At 48.0% G+C, this 20,555-nt stretch overlaps 1 protein-coding gene across 1 annotated transcript in view; it reads right to left on the bottom strand.

Annotated features, from left to right (window-relative positions):
- TSEN15 (tRNA splicing endonuclease subunit 15) overlaps window positions 1-20,555 on the bottom strand; it is a 44,187-nt gene that overhangs the window by 7,594 nt on the left and 16,038 nt on the right. The gene's annotated exons all lie outside the window — the stretch shown is intronic.

Raw genomic sequence — 20,555 nt, 5'->3', positions numbered from 1 at the left:
GGACCTTTCCTCAGGTGGCTCCGCAGTCGCCGATTTCAGTCGCAACACAGCAGAATGGGTAGAGCGTGGGCTCGGTGTCCGAGGTCCTGGGTGGAACCCCAAAGCTGAGGTCAGAAAGGTCAAATGCCGCGGAGAAGTCAAGGAGAGCCAACGTGTGTATTTCAACACTGTCACTCTGGCCTTACTTACCGTACTGTTTGTCCTATTTGACTGTTTACAAAAATATAAGCTGAAGGGCAGAGGATGGTAGGGGAGGGAGTATGATGTAAAAAGACAAGTAACCGGATAAGGGCTGAAGACGCTTCCCTGTGCCCTCTGCTTTTGGGTACCCTTTACGTCATTTCAACTTTCACATCCTGTGGAAGCCCTCGTCTCCTCCTCAGCCCCATCTACAGCAGCTTTCCATAAACAGCCTGATGACTGTCGTGTCTGGTGGGGAAGCCGCACCCTCGCTCTCCTCTCTTCGTAAACATCTTAGGACTCTGACACCCGCCACTGCTCAGCAAGGTGGGGTCTGCCAGGCCCGCAGGGCGAGGCTGGTAATTCCTTCCCTGATGGCGTCTGTAACTCTGGCAGTGGCTAGACTGAATTCTGGCCCTTCCTCTCCATCTCTCCGGTGCTTGCTCACCTGGGTTCTTTAACACTGACCATGGCCTCCTCCCGTGATAGCGCATTCTCCACTCTGCCTGACTCATTTCTTTCCTTTGTTTACATGTTTAAGGAGGACCTCTACATGCTGGATCTTCCCAGGAGATGGAGCGGGGCTCAGGTCAAACCTGGCCCCGACTCAATAGCTTACGGGCTGGAGACAGTGCGTGTATGTCATTCCCATGATTGAAAACCAGGACTGGGTCCTCTTTATCTGCAGCATCTGTAGTGCTCCCAGGAGGCTGTGTTCCTTGGGGACACAGCAGAGTCAGCCTTGGTGTCTAGAGTGGGTATCTGAACAACAGCTCTTCTGTGTGTGTGTGTGTGTGTGTGTGTGTGTGTGTGTGTGTGTTTCTGCAGGCTGGCAGGAGGGGCTGGAGCCATGGGTGGCTCGTGTGCTTTCTGGTCCCCATGTCGGGTCTCCCAGGTGCCCTGGAGAGCGCCTCCCTGGCACGTTGCCCTCCCAGAGTTCCACCATGTTGCCAACCACTGTCCCCTGGTCCCCACAGACCCATAACAGCACAGTGCTTTGCACGGGCCCCTCCCTCAGTACAATTTTCTTCATCTCTTAACCTGATGACCTCCGTTCACCCTTCAAAACCCACTTCAAATAGCACTTTCTGTGAAATCCTTCCCAGAACCCCCGACTTCTGTATTCTGTACGCCCACAGCTACCTGCTGTTCACTGAGTCTACCACTCGCTCGCTGCGTTTCCCCTGCCCGGGCACTGGTATCCACCTCCCTCCCACAGACCCAATGTCTGCAGGTAAGGAACGTAGTCATCGCCACGGCTCCAGAGCCTGCACTGTAATGGGTTCCTGGTACAAGATTGTGGATGGATGATTAACGAGAGACTGCATGACCCAATGTGTGACGAATGTGTGAACGTGTCTGACCCCTCTGCAGTTCCCCAGGGAGGCTGCGGGGGTTCTGGAACTTCCAAATGGAAAAGACCATAACTACCTACTTTTATCAAAGAGAAATTGTTCTTTTTAACATCCTTGCTTTTAACCTATTCTAAATGTCCCTTCGGCTCCCCCTTTTCCATTGGGAAGACTCCCCCCCTTTTTTTGCCTCCTCAAGCTTTTCTCTGTGGCTAACCAAAACACAGGGGTCAAAGATTTCACGTCCAAGTGTCCCATGCCCCAGGGCACGGGGGACAGGACTCCCTGCTGTCCAAGTGCTTTCTCACTATTGCTGCCCACTCTCACGTTGAGGACTACTACCCACACTGTTGCTCACACCATAGAATTTCTTCTTTAAACACTACCTAGCATTTCGTGTTTCAAAAACCCATGTGAGGTAGGCCTAACATTCTTGATTTTCCCCAGACCTTCAAAAACACAATCAAACCAAAGAGAAATCACACAGAGGATCCCTCCCAGGCGCCCTGGGTGCGACCCTCCGTCCACCCAACAAGTTGATGTCTATGGCTTCAGAGGGAGGAAGAAGTTACCCCTGACGTCCCTCAACAAGCCACTTCAACAAACCAAATATTAATTGTAATATTCAACTAGGTCATAAGCCTTCCGGGATTCAAATAGATTTTCTTGATGTTTCAGGATATTTCAGGTGAGCAGATCAATCTCTCACATCTGCCCCGCCCCCAAATGACTCTACAAGGTTGTCCTCGGAGAGGGGACCTGGGTATCTGCCAAAAGGACACAGTCCCAGCTTCTCCCTCTCCCCTCTAATCTGAGCTTCGCGCCCCCATGACAGGCTGGGCAGAAACCTCCAACCTTGAGAAATTATTTCAGCTACCCTTCCTAGGATCGATGACGTAAGAGCAGTATTTCATCATCAGAAAATCCTGGTTACTAAAATCCTTCCCTAGCCGCTTAACGAGCAACACACCGACACTAAGCCATATCCAGATGTTCTCGCCTCTAAGAATTTGGTACACAAAGCTGCAATCCTCACGCTTTTGAGATTATTTTCTGTAAACTGCGGTACTGGTTTTAGGGATGATCCAGTATGTGTATAGCTGTGATCAACACTGCATAAAGGGTATTAGGTGTGTGTGTGCCAGTGTGTGCCTGTGTGTGCCTGTGTGTGTCATCCTCGGGGTTTCAGTGGGCATTAAACCATAACAAGGTGAGGGAAATTTTGTCATAAAGGCTTACCAGAAGTTCAGGATGGCCCAACTATGACTTTTTCTACAAAAGAGGAATTCCTTCCCAGATTGTGAAACTTTTGTTGACATATCATCACCTTAACGTGAGGAAAATGTCAGGGGTTTCTCAGGAAAGGGTGTTGTGTAAATACAGTGCCTCTGACTCATTGTCTTGGCTTAGCCTGGAAGAGCAGAAGCGAAAGGGCGGACACATCAACCCACCTCAGGGGGAGGTACGGGCTTGAGGACCCCACAGACATTTGTTCTCTGTCTCAGGGGACAGCACGTGGGAGGAAAAGGGCTTGCGTTTTAACAGCCAGAGAGAACTGGTTGATGTTTTCCCAAAGAGAGCAGGGAACTTGACAAGCACTGACTGAGGGACTTGTACAGGCCTGGGGTTGTGGACAACAGAAAGAAAACTAAGGCACATACAGTCTCTGCTCTTCAGGAAGTCACAGTCTGGTTGGACATTCGATAATCAGTCACAAAATGACAGCTAGTATAGAATAATTACTCCAGTTCAGTTCTGAGACAGTCTGCACCAGGGCTCAGGGGGTGGGGGAGCCCAGCATTCTGGGCACTCGGGGTTCAGGACAGGGAGAGACCCCACGGGCCGCAACAAGTAGGGAATTTGGGTATTGAGCCTTGAAGGCTGAGAAGGGTTTTGAGAAGAGGAGAGGGGGAGATGGAGCAGAGGGCATTTCAAGAGAGGTTACTGAAGAGTTTAAAACTGAACTTGAAGGACCAATATGACTCCACCTACATGAGGTACCCCAAGCAGTCAGGGACAGAAGGTAGGAGGATGGCTGCCTGCGGGGAGGGGGAAGGGAAGGGGGATTTATTCACAAATAGGTACAGAGTTTCAGTGTGAGATGATGAAATAGCTCTGGAGATAGATGATAGTGAATCTATATTCTGCTGGATTTAAACAAAGGTGTTTATCATCCTTTTCTTCAGCATACGGAAGGCAAGAGAAAGAAAACAAAGACCAGAGTGCCAAGGCAAAGGGCACGTCTAGTGTGGGGTTGGAGACGACACAGGACCATCAGCAGATAAGCTGATGGTAAACAGTCAATAACCAGTATTTTCACATGTTTTGAAGAGAATCAGGTTCCCCTTTGTCACTAAGGAAGGCTGCATTTCAAGGGGACGCTGGGTAAGAGCATATACAAAGACTAAGGACTCTGAAGATGGTGAGGGTCCAGGAGCGAGAAAGCAGTGGCCCGTGCAGCCCAGAGTGGGGCACTGAGGTGGAGGCTCAGGTGACAACCAGTGGAACCTAGGAGAAGAGGCACCTAAGGCAGACATCAGACCCACTATCTTCTCCTAACTCAGGGCATGTATCCTTCCAGTCATTCTCAACGAAGCTTTCTGCCTTTCTTATAAAGAGCCATGTTAAGCGTTCCTCACCGTGTTGCCTACATAAACACCAAGTCTGTATGGGGCTTCTTTGATTATGGAGATAAAGATTCCAGTGCTCTTTTATCCCAGTTTCCTACGGAGGTGAACATCTTTCTGGAGAGCTACAATTTGAATATGGATGAAGCACCTTCGTTAGCTGGGGGGATGACAGCTGCCCCTACAGTGAGTTAGGCAGGCACAGCCATGGAAGGGTGGCCCTGGGACAGGTCCTGGCATGGGGCGATCTGTGACAGCCCAGCTAGGAGTGCCCTGTGGCACTTTGAATAGGAACCAAGGTGCTGTGCTAGGCAGCCATCCGCTGTGCACGGGACTCCTTGACTTGAGGCCACTAGAATGAAGCCACTTCTCCAGAAAAGAGGAGATGGCTTCCTTGATAAGGCCTACCCGCTTTCCATTTAAACTAGGGAGTAGGAAAAGGGAAACTTGAGTTCCCTGACAGGAAGTTCCCTGATGCTTTACAAAGAACACGTTAGAACAAACAAACAAACAACCCCCCAGACTCCAGCCCTTGGAGTGACTGCCCACAGATGTCCTCGCCCACTGAAACCTATGAGAAATGCAGCCGATGCAGCTCACGGGGCATTACTGGGACTTCCCACAAGGCCCAGCTTGCTTTAGGGCTAAAAATGGAATTCGGCATTCCAACTCATATCATCTGACTCCTATCAAGGGCAGAGTCATCACGCTATTCTCTCAGCGTTCAAAGAATGCGGTATCATTCCCCAGATCGCAGGCCAGCTCTCCGTGAGTTGGAGTCCCAGCGGAATGTGTTTGGCCTCGGGTGAAAATGAACTTCCGTGGAAAATGAGACACAAATACCACCTTCCAATGGATCGGGTTTTCTCCTAGAAAGTCTTTTCTCATTAACACTGGGAATTCAGTTTTAAACCTGGGAAGTCCCATGGTACTCTGGGACCATGGCTCTTGAAGGGCTCGTGGGGCTTCCTGGTGGTCCTCCCGGGCCTTCTGGGGCCTTGTGACCTGTCCTGTCTCATTCACGTGTAAAAAGGGGACCAACGTGAAGCAGTGTGAAGCCCACGGGGGCTATGCGATCAGATACAGGATTAAATGGGAGCCTGCTGCTTCCTGACCGCGTGATTTTGGACAGACAAACGAATCGTCCTACCTTAGAGGGTTGATGTCAGACAATACATGAAGAGTACCCAAGAAAGCACAAAGGGTTGTTAAAGTGTAAGCACGGGAACAGATCACATGAATAGCTTCGCTATTGAGCTTGACTAATAACTTCAGTGGAACAAGCAAACACAAGGCTCAGGGAAAGCAGCGAGAGGTCCAGGACTAATGCAGCCTCCCAGGTCTGTCCACGCCACATCGCGATATTCTCTTGCTCAGATGAACACAGAAAGTCTGTGAGCCACGTAGGTGGCCTCATTGCCTACACAGAAAAGAGCCATCCTGAGGTCTCTTCATGACACTCAGATAGTTTAAATAACATAATATACCCTTTCCCCTAGCATCCTCCCTGCTCAATACCTCCATAGATTCCAGATTTGTTACTAACAAGCAACCTGGGCAGACCAGGTCCCCCCTTCAACAGCATTTCATAGATAAGGGCACTGCATGAGCAAATACCACTCGTATGTGCCCTTGGACATGTACCATTAGCGTGTTTGCATGCAGTTTTGATAGCTACCTTTCTTATTTCTTTCTCAGGGCCCCCCCCTCTGGTAAAGAGAGAGGATGGATTGCAGGACTGTCGCTAGACATTTCCTGCCGAGCAGCCAACCCAGATGGGACTGGACAAATAGTAGCTTTTGTCACATTATTAAAAATAGTAACTATGCCATGACTATGCGGATGCCATTTCTGCCTGACTCGCCTGGCCCTGCATAATTTAGCTTCTCTGCCTCTTCTGGGTCCCACTTTCCCACGTGTGTGCAATTCTCATCTCTGGCTTTTCTGCACTTGTTCGAGTCCACTGCCCCGCCCACCTTTTGAGGACAGCCCAGTGCCTCTTCCCCTGGAAAACGTCCATGCCCACAGCTGCCCTCTAACTTCTGCCTTTCTACCGTCTGTAGTCCATGATCCAACCCTGCACCTGGAGCCCTTACATCGTACCAATGCTTACGCCCATGTGTGTGACAGTACCTTTTCTCCAAACAGAGCACAAATCCCATTGGAGCTGCGAGCACTAACTTTATCTGAGTCACTGATGCCAGGAAGCCCCCCTGACCGCCTCCCTGACAGATGTGGTCCCCCTGGTCCTGACCCCATTGGCACACCATTGACCACAGTGTGATGTTATCATAATTTCCTGTAACTCCTGACTTAATCCTTGTCTCTCTGTATGAGTGATAAGCTCCAGGAACATAGCCTCCCGTCTCTCACATCCCCACTTCCTGGCACAGCACCTGGCACAGAGGAGGTAATTAATGAATATTTGTTGAAGAAATAAGTTTTCTGGTGCTGCAAAAAATGAGTGAGACCAAGGCACGATTTCAGTCATCTGATCCCTGGACTGGGAAAGTCTGAGTCAACTTCTTTATCACACGACCTGGGTCTCCCGATGTGTACAGAATAACTCTGCACAGAAAATCAAACCCAAAGCCACGGGTTAAGGGGAGGGAAGGAGAACATCAGGGGCTACAGCTCTGGGGGGCTCAGGAGCTCCCACTGCCCCAGCTTTTCCCCAAATGGCCATCACAGAAGCTTTCCAAACGGCCCCAGTATGAGTGAAAAGCTTGCAGCAATCCTTACATTGAACTTCAACTCACTAGCTAATAGATCTACCTCCTGCCTCTCGCCTCTTGTTCCTTGTGAGCGGTAGGTACTACATTGGTGGAGGTATACACCACAACACCTTTCTGGAAACCCCATTTTTGAGAACAACACAATCAGAATAGCATCTGACTCGTTTATAACAGGTTTTGGCCACTGACACAACAAATTCAAAGCTACACACTTAATGAACTACAATGTTCCAACAGATTAATAATATATATGTCATTTCATCCATCTTAATATCACTCTGTTTAATAAAAGGCATCCTATTGCCATTGCTTTTCCAAAGTCAATGCACGCTTCTCCAGGGTTTGGTGCAAGATTGGTCTATTCCTCGATCTCCTGAGCAACATGGGAAGTAGTGAATTTGGTGTTTATCAGTGGTACCTTATGAAAGCTAAAGACAAACTCTGCTGCACCAGCCCCTCAATCCTCCTGGGAAGAGAGGAGGGGATGATGGGATAGAGGCAGATGGACTGATGTGTGATACTTTTGCAAGCACATACAGTGACTCCTTTCCTCCCATCCTCCCTTCCTTCCCCAAATGATTGCAGAGTGCAGCTCACGATGAGAATGGCTCTTCCGCTCAGGATTTCACCCGCTGAGGCTGCCTTGCAGTGTCCCGGCTATGGTTGCCGACCGTCCACACCAGCACCGCCAGCTGCTTTCAGCAGGCAGGTACATCAGAAAGACTCACTCTCACTGGCTGCTTCCTTTTCCCCACTACATTTTCCCTCCCACTATTGCTCCTCTTTTTCTTCCTGGAAGGTCACCTCCATACCCCTTGGTACTCTCTTCAAAGCCTTTCTCCAAGCTCTGTCCTCTGTGACTGTGTGTTAGGAACTGTTTCTCTGCCCTCCCACGAAATCGCAGCTCTTTGAAGGTGGGACCATTTGCTTTAGCATCCTCAGTGCCTCCAAGAGGACCAGGCACACGGTGAGCATTGAGCAAACGTTTGGATTTAATGAATACATTGAGTTAATGTTGAATCCAAGAACAAATACTTAGCAACTGGGGGACACAGAAAGAAGTGGATTTAATGATTCATATTTGAGCCCTTCATCCACCAGCGACAGAGGAATAATGGGCAAGGGACCCTATAGGCTACACCCCCTGCCCTGTGAGGCCAGGATTGGTGGAGAAGCAACAGGAAAGGACAACAGGTATTTCAACTGCACCTTATGTAGCCTCTGGGAACAGCTGTGCAACACGGATTCAGAGAAAAACTTGAGAAAAACACAGACTGAAGAACCACATCCATTGGTTTTAATTAAGCCAATGTAATCCCTTTTCCATTAAACGGAAGTCAGCACAGTTTTTTCCTCTTTCTACCCCAGATGGTTCTGGTTTTCCAAAGATTTTAGTAGCGACTCTAATTCATTCATTTGGATCGAAAATGAAGGCAGAAGGAACTGGCCTCTTCTGCCCCCTTCCCCATCCGTCTGCTGGAGGCCTGGACTTGGATGGGCCTGATAGAGTGTCCTGAGCAATATAGGTACAATCTTATGAGACCAGCACAGAGTCATAGGAGGTCCCTGTGCCTGAGGAGCTCATGAGTCAGCTGTACTTCTAAAGAAATGGAACGGCCATGAGTCAAGGCCAACTTGTACCATAAGCTCAACCCTGCAATTCCTGAAAGCCACCAACCTGGCCTGCTTTCAGACAGTACAGCCTAAACTGTGGAGACGGGGAGCGAACACAACGACCGCCTTTCATTAGTGTCCCCCTGCACACAGTCCTGGCCTCGGGCACCTGGCCATCTAAGACGCTCTCCTGGCTCACCTTCAGGATGCACGCACACGGTTGGATAAATGGTGGATAAATGGTTTGTTCAAACCATTTATCCTGGTGGATAAATGGTTGGCAAAAGCACATTAAAAGCACATCTTTCCTCATAGGAAAGACGCTGTCATGTTATTTAATACCAATCATTATGCCTTCTATACAGAAATAGGATTGGAAAGTTTCGGTGAATGCAGTTTGCTTTCTTTCCGATGTCCCCATTTTCCCATGAGAAGCTTAAAGTGGACTCGAAGACTGTTTAGGATCTTGATTTCCACAATTCTCTTTCCCTGAGACCCAGAAAGGCGGGCATTTTACTAGAAACACTAATCACAGCAGTAGCTACCCTTAATGACTCTGCCTTGTGCCCTGGTGCTATAGCAAAGCCGCCTCTGTATGAGTTAGCTCTGCATTGGTCCGCTAGGGCTTCCGTAGCAAAATCCACCACAGAGATTCATTTTCCCACAGTTCCAGAGGCTGGAAGTCTAAGATCAAGATGCCGGAAAAAGTTGGGTCTGGGTGAGGACTCTCTTCCTGGCCACCTTCCCACTACATGCTCACCTGGCCTGTCCTCTGCGCACACGAGGAGAGAGATCTCTGGTGTCTCTTCCTCTTCTTATAAGGACACCAGTCCTATCAGATTAAGGCCCCAGCCTTGATTACCTCCTTATAGGTGCAAACTCCAAATCCAGTCACATTGTGGGGTTAGAGCTTCAACGTATGAATTTGGGGGAGCCACAACTCAGTTCATAATAACCCCACCAGGTCCTCACTACAAGCTCAGGAAGTCAGGGGCTTTCTCTGCTTTTTATCACTGAGGAAGTAACCTGAGGGTTAAGTCATTTGCCCAAAGTCTCACTGCCATTAAGTTGGTATTGCTTATTTATAAAAGTGGAGATATGGAGAGCCCCTTGGTATGATTGTAGGGTTGCTGATAGAAAATCTGGAAGGATCTAGCAGGTACAAACGAGAGCAGAGCACTGAATTCATGGCAGTTCTGTTCAGGTAGGTGAGTCACAGGTCACTGGGCTGAGCTTGGGTGATACAGAGATAAGAAGACATGGCCCCTGTCTTCCGGGAGTTCCTAGTCTCAGCAGCAATGAAGGACGTCTTCCGTCTTCCTTTGCAGGCCTCGCTCTGGCTAAAAACTGGAAAGTAGAAAAACGCCCCTTTGTGTCCCTGCCACACTCCTCAGAGGCCACCTCCTTCATGTCCGCCTCCAACCTGACAGCTAGCCCTCCAGGTTACCTAGGGTCTTCACCTCGTTATTCCTGCTTTTACCCCCTGTGCAGGACTTTCTTGATATTTCTTCCATTAAAACATCTTTGTTCCAAGTCCCATTCCCTTGAGACACGTTTCTCAGCTAGGAAATGGAAAGTCATAGCTCATCCGTTACTTCTCCGGGGTATGGTACTGACATTTTATTGGTGGCCTCTGGAGACTGGTGACTTATGGCACAAATTTCAGACACCGTGGCAGGCAGTACAGTGTGACTAGTTTGAGGGCAGGTGGGTCTGTCATGGGACATGAAGCTCACAGTCAGTGAGACATCTTCCATCCTGGGCTTTTCACAAATAAAGCTGTCCCTGCGACTATCGGAACTGTGCTAAAGTGTGTGTGACAGACCCTGTCACTAATTCCCTCACACCTGTAGGCCTCACAGTTCACAATGAGGAGGGTCCTGGGGGTGGCCCTCCACCAATGACTCTCCCTTGGGCTCCCTCATTCTAAGGCATGTGTTCTACACTGTGACCTCACGCCTCCCCGTGGGGTTTCGGCTGCCCACTGTGGAAAATGGCACAAAAACGTGCCTATCATGCCTGCCTCCCCTTCTCTGGATCATTTCTCCACTGCCAAATGGCAACTGGTGTTTCCTGTGATTTACAAATCAACTCCTTGCACTAAAATCTCCTTCTCAGTGTCGGCTTCTGGAGGGACGCAAACAGGATGATCATCAGAGGCACGGGAGGAGGCAGGCCGCCTCACCAGCATCCCACAGCCCTGCTTCCAAAGGGCAGGTATGTGCCGCTGACCATCCCGTGGGTTTATCTAAGGTCACAGAGAGCCAGCGCCCGGAGCGGCCGCTACCTCGGTTGGCCTCGCCGCCCCAGAAGACCTTGCGGTGACTGACTCCTGCTTTGGAAAGCTCCACAACTCAATACCATTGCTCTTTGCTGCCCACTCTTGCCACTCTGAGGAAAGAACAGTACCCAGTGCTCCCTAGAAATGCAAGGGAATTGATTGGAAAGAAAATGTAATCTTATTCTAGTCCTGTCCATAGTGGTGCACCACTCTATATTTAGAAAAATGTTCCGTGCAGCCAAAGAGGGGGGAGAAACCACAAGATAAAGAGGCACCAGGTTCATGCCAGGAAACACTAAGGAGCTGCAAATTCTCCTTCTTTGTAAAGTCAGGGAAGAATGTTGATAGGGAAAGCACGGGCTGGGCACAGGGACCGCCTCAGTGTGCCAGGTCTTGGCTACTGCCCCAGACCAAGTTCGAGCCCCACTAGTTCAAAAAGATGGAAGTGAGTTTGAAGGACAACTGAGGCGGATTTGTTCATGGGTCTGAGGCCTTGGCAGGTGGCCGTGGCCCAAGCTCCCCATTCCTCTCGAGATCCCACGCTCTGGGCTTCCCCAGGAGGTTGGAACTCCTCCAGTATTTATAGCAATACATTTCTTTTTTTAATATTTTATTTATTTATCTTTAGAGGGGAAGGGAAGGAGAGAGGAAGAGAAACGTCAATGTATGATTGCTTCTCGTGCATTCCCTGCCGGGAACTGGCCTGCAACCCAGGCATGTGCCCTGACTGGGAATCGAACCGTGATCCTCTGGTTCGCAGGCCCACGCTCAATCCACTGAGCCACACCAGCCAGGGCAATACATTTCAATTATTACCTGTCTTCCACTACAGTTATCTGTGCGCGTCGTACATTGTTAAGAGCTTTATAAATCCTGTGAGGGCAGAAAACAGTGCCCAGCTATTTTATAACCTCCATGACAGCATTTTTCCACCTTTTTCATCTCCTGGCAGACATTACTAAAATTCTGCAGCACACCAAAAAATAGATTTTTTTTGGTGATCTGAAAACAAATAGGTATAAATTTCATTCATTCATTCCAGATGGCTATTATTGTGCTGGTTGTTGTCTTTTAATGTGACCGTCTAAGGGGAGAGAGGTCAGAGTCCCTGACAAACAGTCAGGTATTGCATGTTTTAAAAATTCTTGTAGCACACCGGCTGGAAATCGCCGCATGCACACTGGCTGAAAATCGCTGCTCTGCGGAGGCTAGCTGTCATGGCATCCACTAAATAGACATTTTTAAATGCATCTCATGCTCAAAACCTTGTTAGTCACATCTTCTCCTGGTTGGGCTCAATCAGTAGTTTTCTTTTCCAATCCTCTGACACATCAAATTTCTGAACTCTATCTAGTCCCTGTCATGTCTGCACTCATACAAACCAGTTTTGTTTTTTTGTTTTTGTTTTTTTCCTGAGCTTATCCACTTTGCTATACCCTGCTAAATGGAACTTCATGAGAAAATCTGAGCCAGAACCACCCAGCTAAGGGGCTCCCAAATTTCTGAACCACAGAAACTGTGAGATAATAGAAGTTTGCTGTTTATTTACAGCAGCTGTGTTTTGGGGTTGTTTGTTTCACGGCGATAGATAACTAATACACCACTCCTGCCCAACATCCGTTTCCATTCCCCACCTGAGGACAGGAAGGGGGAAGATGCTAAGAGTTCGAACTCAGGTCTCACCTACCTGGACAACCAAGGTTTGCTTCAAAATCATCCCCTCTTTGAAGCCTTTCCTAACACACTCTAGTCAATATCCCTATGTCTACAGAAATTTTAAAATTTTAGAAATATTTTTCTACCTTTTGAACTCAGTGTCTCACCTAAAAACATATTTCTTGTTTTTAAATTAACTTTCTAAAAATAAATATTTTTCTGAATAGGATAAACAGGATAAATATACCTGTTAGAAATTTTATAACTCAAAAAAGAAGAGAATTTAAATCACTTGAAGTGCAGCCTCACTGAGAAAAACACTATTGGTAACCTTAATATCCATTTTTTGCATATAGTTTTACATAGAAAATTTGCACATGCACCTTTTCCTCCTCTTTGTCTCATGCAATGACCTTGCCTCTCATTTCCTTGGCCCCCTCACTTCCGCTAGTGACCCCGTGGCCAAGCTCTAGACCAAATGCTTACTCCTCCGAGTAAGCTCATGGACTGGCTGTGTCAGCAGCACCCGAGAGCTCATTAGAAATGCGGAATCTAAGATCCCATCACGCTCTCACCCCAGGACATTTGCACTCCCCTTCCCTGCAAGGCTAATCCTCCAGTCCTTTGCACGATGCATTCTGGTCTCTACCCCAAGGTCACCCACAGAGAAAAGCCATCCCTGACCTCCCTAACTAACGTTCTTTTCCTCTCATGTTCTATCTCCACATCCTACTTTGCTTTCTTCACAGCACTTATCATGACTAGACATTATTATACATGCATTCATGTGTTTATTTCCTTCCATACATGCATATGGAAGAGGCAGCCTGTGTCAGGCACTGTGCTCAGCTCTGGGGACACAGAGAAGAACCAAATTAGGACCCCACCTCTCCACTTTCACATATGCTTGCTATCCAAACGCAAGTTGCTAGTTATCGGTTCCTATTTCTTTACTTGTTAAGTCCTTGGAGAAGGGGAGAAGAGGCCCAACCCCATCATCAACAGAGAGCTCCACGCCAGGTTCCACGAGTCAAACCCACCCTGAACAGTCCCGCTTCTGTTTAGAGGGAATTTCTGAATGAGCGTCTGTGCTGTGCTAAGTTTAACGTGGTTGTTTTCAATCCCCGTGAGCTGTCCCAACCCAGCTTCCCTGCAGTGGAAATTTCCCTCACTCGGTGTAAGCTCCCAGCCACGGAGCTGGTCATTGCCTCGTTGCTGCACAGGTTTTCTGACTTCAAAGGCGTGCTTCCAGGAGCGGCAGCAGCTAAGTTAGACCCTGATACAATTTTCAAAGGGCAAAGTTGGTCTTTGGTGCCCTCCTACTTTTTCGGATGCCTTCTTCCTACGCTACCACACTTCTAGGGTACCGCCCCTCGGAGGCCTGGCTCTCTCTTAGTTATCACGTATTCCCTTCCGAGGTGGCTGCCAACTTGTACGTCAAGGGGAAGACAGCCAGGGGACGGGAACGCGGGTGGCTTATTCTGTGCCAGCCATCATTTCTCTCCTACACGATTGTTTCTTTATGTGAGGACAACACACCTAGAAGGACACACGTTGTCCCTCGCTTTACAAGGAAGCAACCCACAGAAGCAACCGAGGCTCCCAAGGATTACATAACCCTCCCGCGTCACTCTGGATGGTCTGAAGTCTAAGCTCCGTCTTTTCCTGAGCCTCAGAAGTTCCAAAGGGCACATTTCTAATGACAGATTATCAAAGCCAACGATTTTTTCTATTTTTAAAAACAGGTGTGGAGGTGGGCAGGGACTGGTTAGGTCGATGCTGAAAAGGCAAGGATCGGTGCCGAGAGGTCCCTCAATTACCTACCGGCCAGCGGAAATTTGGAGGTAAAACAGCTCCCCGATGACATGTCTCCCAACCCCCGCACTCTGTGGAGGCGAAGCAGTGAGCCCCACAGTGGGTGAGTTATACTCCTTTAACCCTCAAGGGCTGAGATGCGAACACACGATTCAGGAAAAGCACACCTACATTATACTTACTGGAACCGATATTCTAATGTCTGACATGGGATAGGAAAAGAAGTGACCGATCTTCCACCCATTTATAAAACCACAGAGTCCCCATCTGCAGTCATTAGCAAAAGTATAAGCATCACAGTTTTACAATTATGAGTAGGGAATTGCGATTTCTAAGCAGAGTTTCCAAATTTAGTAGTGTTAACATGTCCACATTCCCCTCCAGTAACAGTTGGATAAGTAAAAACACAAAGTTTAGCATAGGAAAGAATATGTAACAAAAGACCCATTATGCTATAATGGATCTCACAACATAAGCATGTTGCAGAAGCATTTAGCATGGGATGAGCCCTTTCCCACGGCCCAAGAACCACGGGGCTCCCCCTTTGCTACAGGGTTGGCAGAACAGAGGGGCAGCTGATCTCCACCCTGTCCTCGGGGTGGTGGGGACAGAGCTGGGGGAGAAGTAGCCCACTGACGGACATTTGAATGCCGTCAAAGAAAACATCTGTGGAGTTCTTCCACTGTGCCAAGTACTGTATCACGAAAAGGTAGGAGACAGCCTGATAGGCCTCCGGAAATTAATCTCACGAGTGCAAATATGCAGGTTAGTGATAATCAACACTGGTTTGCGAATGCAACAGGATAATATTTTGATCTGTGAACTGGCATGATTTCCCCGCTCAGTCATTCTTGTGACCTGCGGACCTTTCCCACGCAGCCTTCCTTGGCATGGTGCCTCGGGATGGGATTACCCTACAGAACAAAAGAGGCGGGTTTTTTGCCTTTTGAGTTTCAAAACCTGAAATCTTGGCAAACGCAGTATGTCTGGAAGAACACTAAATCTGGACATGGTCACAGTGTTTTTTCCCCGCCCTAGGAGAGAACTGAGGGGGAAAGAGTTGGCAGGGCCAGGTGAGAGCAAACACAGAAAAATTAGAGCCCTGGATGGGTCACGGAGCAGAGGCCTGTGTTCCATCCTCTGTGCCCTGACCCTGGCTAACTGAGTTCCTGGAGTGGAGGAGAGATAACAGGAAATTGGGGGTCTCCTCATTTATGTGAGGTGATCTGCAGCCAGCGCCCCATTCCCAAAATCTCACTGCTGCCTCCCACCCAGTGTTTGTGGAAACGACAGGGAAACATATCTACAGGGAGAGGGCCCGAGATGGTCTGCAAGTGCCCTCCCAGGCCTGGGGAGTTTAGGCACGGAACCAAATACTTTCCAAGTCCCAAGTGGAATGGCCGTGATTTGGATCCGAGAGATCACGTGGCCAGGGACCAGGAGGCCAGGCGGTGACTCACGGGGAACTCCGGCGGCTGCGGGATGATGGTCCAGTCGGCCGATGCCGGCATGGACGGATGTCCACCCCCAACCTTCCCTCCTCATCCTGTGCTAATGGACCCTGAACGCCGCCTAGATCTAGAAATGCTCCAGGTTCATGATCCCACCAGACAATTACCCATCCCAGGAAGAAGCCTCGGGTCCCTCACAAATCCAGGCCCACGGGCACATCCACGTTTAACCAGCTTCTTTCAGAAATATTCTCACAGGGTCCAGGTACACCCTCTCTGCTGTGGGCACAAATGCTTTCTCTCTCCCCTTCGTAGGAAGTAAAGACCAGGACAACGCATTGAGCATACGGCCCAGGATGCACCTGGAGAGAGAGAAGAGTAAGGTCTCCGGGGATCCCAGGTTTCTGACACAGAAAAGATCTCCCTTCCGAGCCTGAGCAGAAAAGTGGGCACAAGTCTGGCTTCCAAACCCTCCTCTCCTCCCCGGCCCCTAGGTTGGCCCACTGACCACCTCCACAGCTCCGTGCCTGTCCTTGCAAAGTCCTCTCACTGTCTTCCCATTGCAGCCAGAAACGCATTCATTTAAAGCGACTCAGCATAGTTTGCAGTTTAACTCCTCCTCCTTCTCTGTTCCCACAGCTAATCAGTTTGTAAATCTGCCTCCACGCTGTCTCTCCGCTCCTCCCCATCACCTGCAAATGCTGTTCTCTGACTATTCCTTCTCCTCACCCGGGAACAAGGCAGAATTCACTTCCTCTCCTTCCTCAAGTTGATCATGGCCAGCCATGTGACTTGCTTTGGCCAGTAACATTTCGGCAGGGTTGCCATATGTCGCTTCTGGAGGAAGCATTTTGTTGCAGACACTACAATACTTTCTTCTTCCTGCCACTGGAACCAACAACATTCCAGAAGGCAGAGCCTCTGTTTACCTGATGCCTAGAGTAAGGACTCCAAATCTATGTGAGCAAGAAACAAACGTCTGTGAAGCTAATGTCCTGGTTGTTACTGCATCATATTCTCTCCCATCCTGACTAACATCCCTGGGCTACTGTCCGGGCTCAGGCTGTCAGCACTTGTCCTCGGAGCTCTGACATGTGCTACTCAAATGCCAACCCACAAAACACCACCAGTCTGCAATGAGGCAAGTATAGAAATTTAGAATAAACATTTAGAAATGCTTATAGTTAACTGTATCTATTGACTCTATTAATAAGATATTTGGGGTTATGTTCCCCCCAGATCTTAGCATTGTGCCTGGCTTATGCTTGTCATTAATGTGGATCAAAGCTTCGTGATTAAGAAGTGGAATTACGGTAGGATTTCAAGCAATAGCCAGCAGATTTGGGGAGTGTTTAGGGTGCAACACCCTTCCTCGCTCAGGGTGAAACCATCATTTAAGAGTTCCCCAAGTGTACTCTTTGTGCCAGAGCAAAATTTAGCTCTAATGAACAGAGAAACTTTCTGAGCTCTTACTCACTCAACATTAAATTTGTTTTCGGTTTTCCTATGCGCGCGCGTGGGCATGAATGCATTTCTTCTTTGTAATAAGACATCATAGGTATATTGCCTGTGAACATCGTTTTCCAGATTACCCACAGACAGCCTGACATTTTGATACATTTGTTCTAGAGCACAAGAGGATAATAGGATTGAGCCCTAATTCACACTCTAGCTCCCTCCAGCACTGAGTAGTTATTTTTCCTTCTCAGTCCCTTTGACACCTACCAGTATATTTCTGTGCACCATATAAGAAAGAGGTAGCGCGGTCTTCTGAAAAGCACGGTGCACCAGGTGTGAGAACCAGTCCTGGTCCTCATTACCCACTCGCTTGCTACTACACGAAGCCTTGGCTCAGTCACCGGGTACGCTAATTTTTCCATCTATGAAATGAGGATAACACGTTAATAGCAACAAGTAAATAACCCCAGCTCTGTTGTGAGAGTCCAGATACAGAGCACTGAAGCACTTGGCAGTGACTCAAGTGCTCCTGAACTAGAATTTAGCAGGTGTACATAACACTGCATGGGAAAGCTCTCCAGTTGCCTTGAGAGGTGCTCGGCGTAATGTTTCTTTGTATCCTATTCAAAGTCCGTCCTTCGGGACAAATAATATGCATATGGTTGTTTCAAAGCAACTGTTTAACATGCGGAAAGTTGCTGACCCCTTCACCATGAAGTAAAGTGTATAAACTTCACAGACCACAGGACAGATGGTGTTCACTCGCATTGACAGAGCGGTTTGGGATGTTGGCGGGGGAGAGCTGTAATTGGCCTCTGAGTTTCCTGGGGCCAGAGGTCATATCACATTAATCTTTGTCTTCCCAGAATTTACCAGTCATCTTAGTACATAGGAGGCACCCCATCAGTGTCTAAAGGGGAATAAAAAAACGAAGTGACCTTTAATGAAACATTTCCTAATATTGCCTCCATTCAATACCCTGAAACTTAAAAAGCCGATCTTCGATTTCGGTTAAATTGGTTTGGAGGAAGCTTTCTAGTATCACCTAAACACCCAGTCAGTCTTGTGATTTTTCCAACCTCTTTCCTCACCGAGCACAAGCCCTTCTTACACAAAGATCATTAAGAGGCTTAGGCTTCGGTCCGGACTGCGGCTGGTCTGGAAGAAGGAGAAATTGTACTACTCATTGTTCAGAGGCTTCAGCATTATCCCGCACACGTACATGGTCAAGGTGAACCACCGCAGATGAATAAAGAGCTTCTGTGCAGAACTCTGAACTTGGGCAAGAGCGCTGTGCTGTGGCGGCGAAAGGCCTCCTGCAGGGGCTGCCATGGAAAAAGTGACCTCAGCGAGGAATTCAGAGCAGAAACGCTCCATGAAACCCCAAGCCGTTTGGGCGAAGTCCTTTGGTCCCAGGCATATTGAAGTGGAGAGCTGTTTCAGTTCTAAAAAAATACACTTTACACGGATTTGTTGGAGTTCACTATTCTTTTCTATTTATAGCTTAGAATTGCGAAGTGCCACTGCCTGAATGTTTTTCATGAAAATACATCTTCTAGAGAGGCCCCAGGCAGGGAGAAGGGGGTGTTGGGGTGGGGGGGGGGGCACTGGATTCATCCGGACTCATTGAACGGTGAACTGAGTGCAGAGGGCCTTCCCACAGGGACTCAAATAAATAAATAAATAAATAAATAAATAAATAAAACCACCTTTAACATAAAAGAAAGAAAGAAAATATCGTGGTGGACATAGATGATACTATAAGTTAAAATGCTGGAGATTCCGAATAACATCTCCTTTTTAAAATGTATTTGATGATGTTTAAAATTACACGGTAACCGTATGGAAACCACTGGCCTAATTATTAAGATTCTTTAAAACCTGGGAAGCTATGATTTTGTGTGATATAATGCTGATTATAGGAAAACTCTATATATTTGTCAAAATATAACCAGAGACACTGAAATAAAGGACAAATGACAGTCACCAGAGGGGAAGGGGAGAGGGGGACAAGGGGGTGGGGGAGGGGGGTAAGGGGAGAGGGGGGTCAAGGAGCATGTATAAAGGACCCATGGACCAAGGGTGGAGAGATTGAGGGTGGTAGGTGGGGGTGAGGGGTGCGGGGGTGGCGACGGGGAAAATGGAGACCACCGTACTTCAACAATTAAAAAACCGAAACAACAAAGGCAAAGACAGCACTACAGCGCCCGCCCTTCCCCTGTCCTGCTCCAGCCTGGGGAGGGCCCCCTTCTGCGGAGGAGTTTGGAGGTGTTGCAGCCGCAATTGCCGCCTTTCGCCACTGGGGTGCAGCCCGTGCAGTGAGCATTTCAGAGCTGGGGTCTCCTGCTCTGTGATCTGTTCTTGAGATTTCTTTAATAAATTAGGCTTTTGCAAGGAAAAAAAAAAGAATAAAAAGAACCATTTCATATGGATATGAACAACACCATAGTCTAGAAAAAAACGCGCATGCCACCCACCTCTGCCCCAAACACGCTTATTTTTATAGACAGGGCCTACATTTTGAGAAAAGCATGAATAGAGTCGCATATTTAATGGCAGCAGAGAGTGTAATTTTAGAGGCATGCCAGAACAAAAGGTGTAAGCTCATGAAACTTACATTTATCATTTTATTCATGCTATTTCCCACAGATCGAAAATAAATTCTCAAGAGCGCTACTCCTCGAACCGATTGGCTCCTGGTCTGAAAAATTTGTGCTTATTTAGCAGCGCCCTCTGCTGTCCAAATGGATTTCAGCTCGACTTGAGGGAAAAAGTCAATCGCTCTGTGTATGTAACTCACCCAGCCTACGAGCAGCATGCATCCATTCCTGAATATTTATTAAGAGCTTAGTGTACATGCCTGTTGCTGGGGAAGGTAATGGGGTACACAGATGTATAAAAAATACATGAATGCAAATGCAATTATAAAATCACTTGATCACACACAAAAAATCACTTTAGCTCGTTTCTCACTAAAATGAAATAGATACAGGCAGCTGAGTCGTCTCCCTTCCCAAACTGTTCTGGACCTTTATTCCCATTAGCAGCTGTCTGGCTGGCTTTGGATAGAACAACTCTGGTCCAGTACACAGGGGACATTCTGGAACAGAGTAGACATTCCAGGATGGACAGTTGTAACAACGTCATGAGAAAGCTTTCACAGTCGACCCAGGACACTTCTGGTCTCGGGGTTATCTGATCCATTATTCATTAAGCTGTACATTTCTTTCTGAAAATGCACCACTTTCCCAGCACTGTGATGAAAAGCCTCAAAAGGTATCAAGTGGAAGAAACCCTAAGAATTAATCACACACGGCTTTGGAATTCTTAGACCTGGAAATTGACAACCGGAGTTACAGAAATTCACTGTTACCAACCAGTGTGCC

The sequence above is a fragment of the Sturnira hondurensis genome, unplaced genomic scaffold, assembly GCF_014824575.4.
Source record: "Sturnira hondurensis isolate 20B ecotype Veracruz unplaced genomic scaffold, ASM1482457v3 Scaffold0022215, whole genome shotgun sequence".
In the NCBI taxonomy this organism is placed as follows: domain Eukaryota; kingdom Metazoa; phylum Chordata; class Mammalia; order Chiroptera; family Phyllostomidae; genus Sturnira; species Sturnira hondurensis.
Note: the sequence above shows the minus strand (reverse complement) of the source record. Positions and strands in the feature narration are given on the sequence as shown.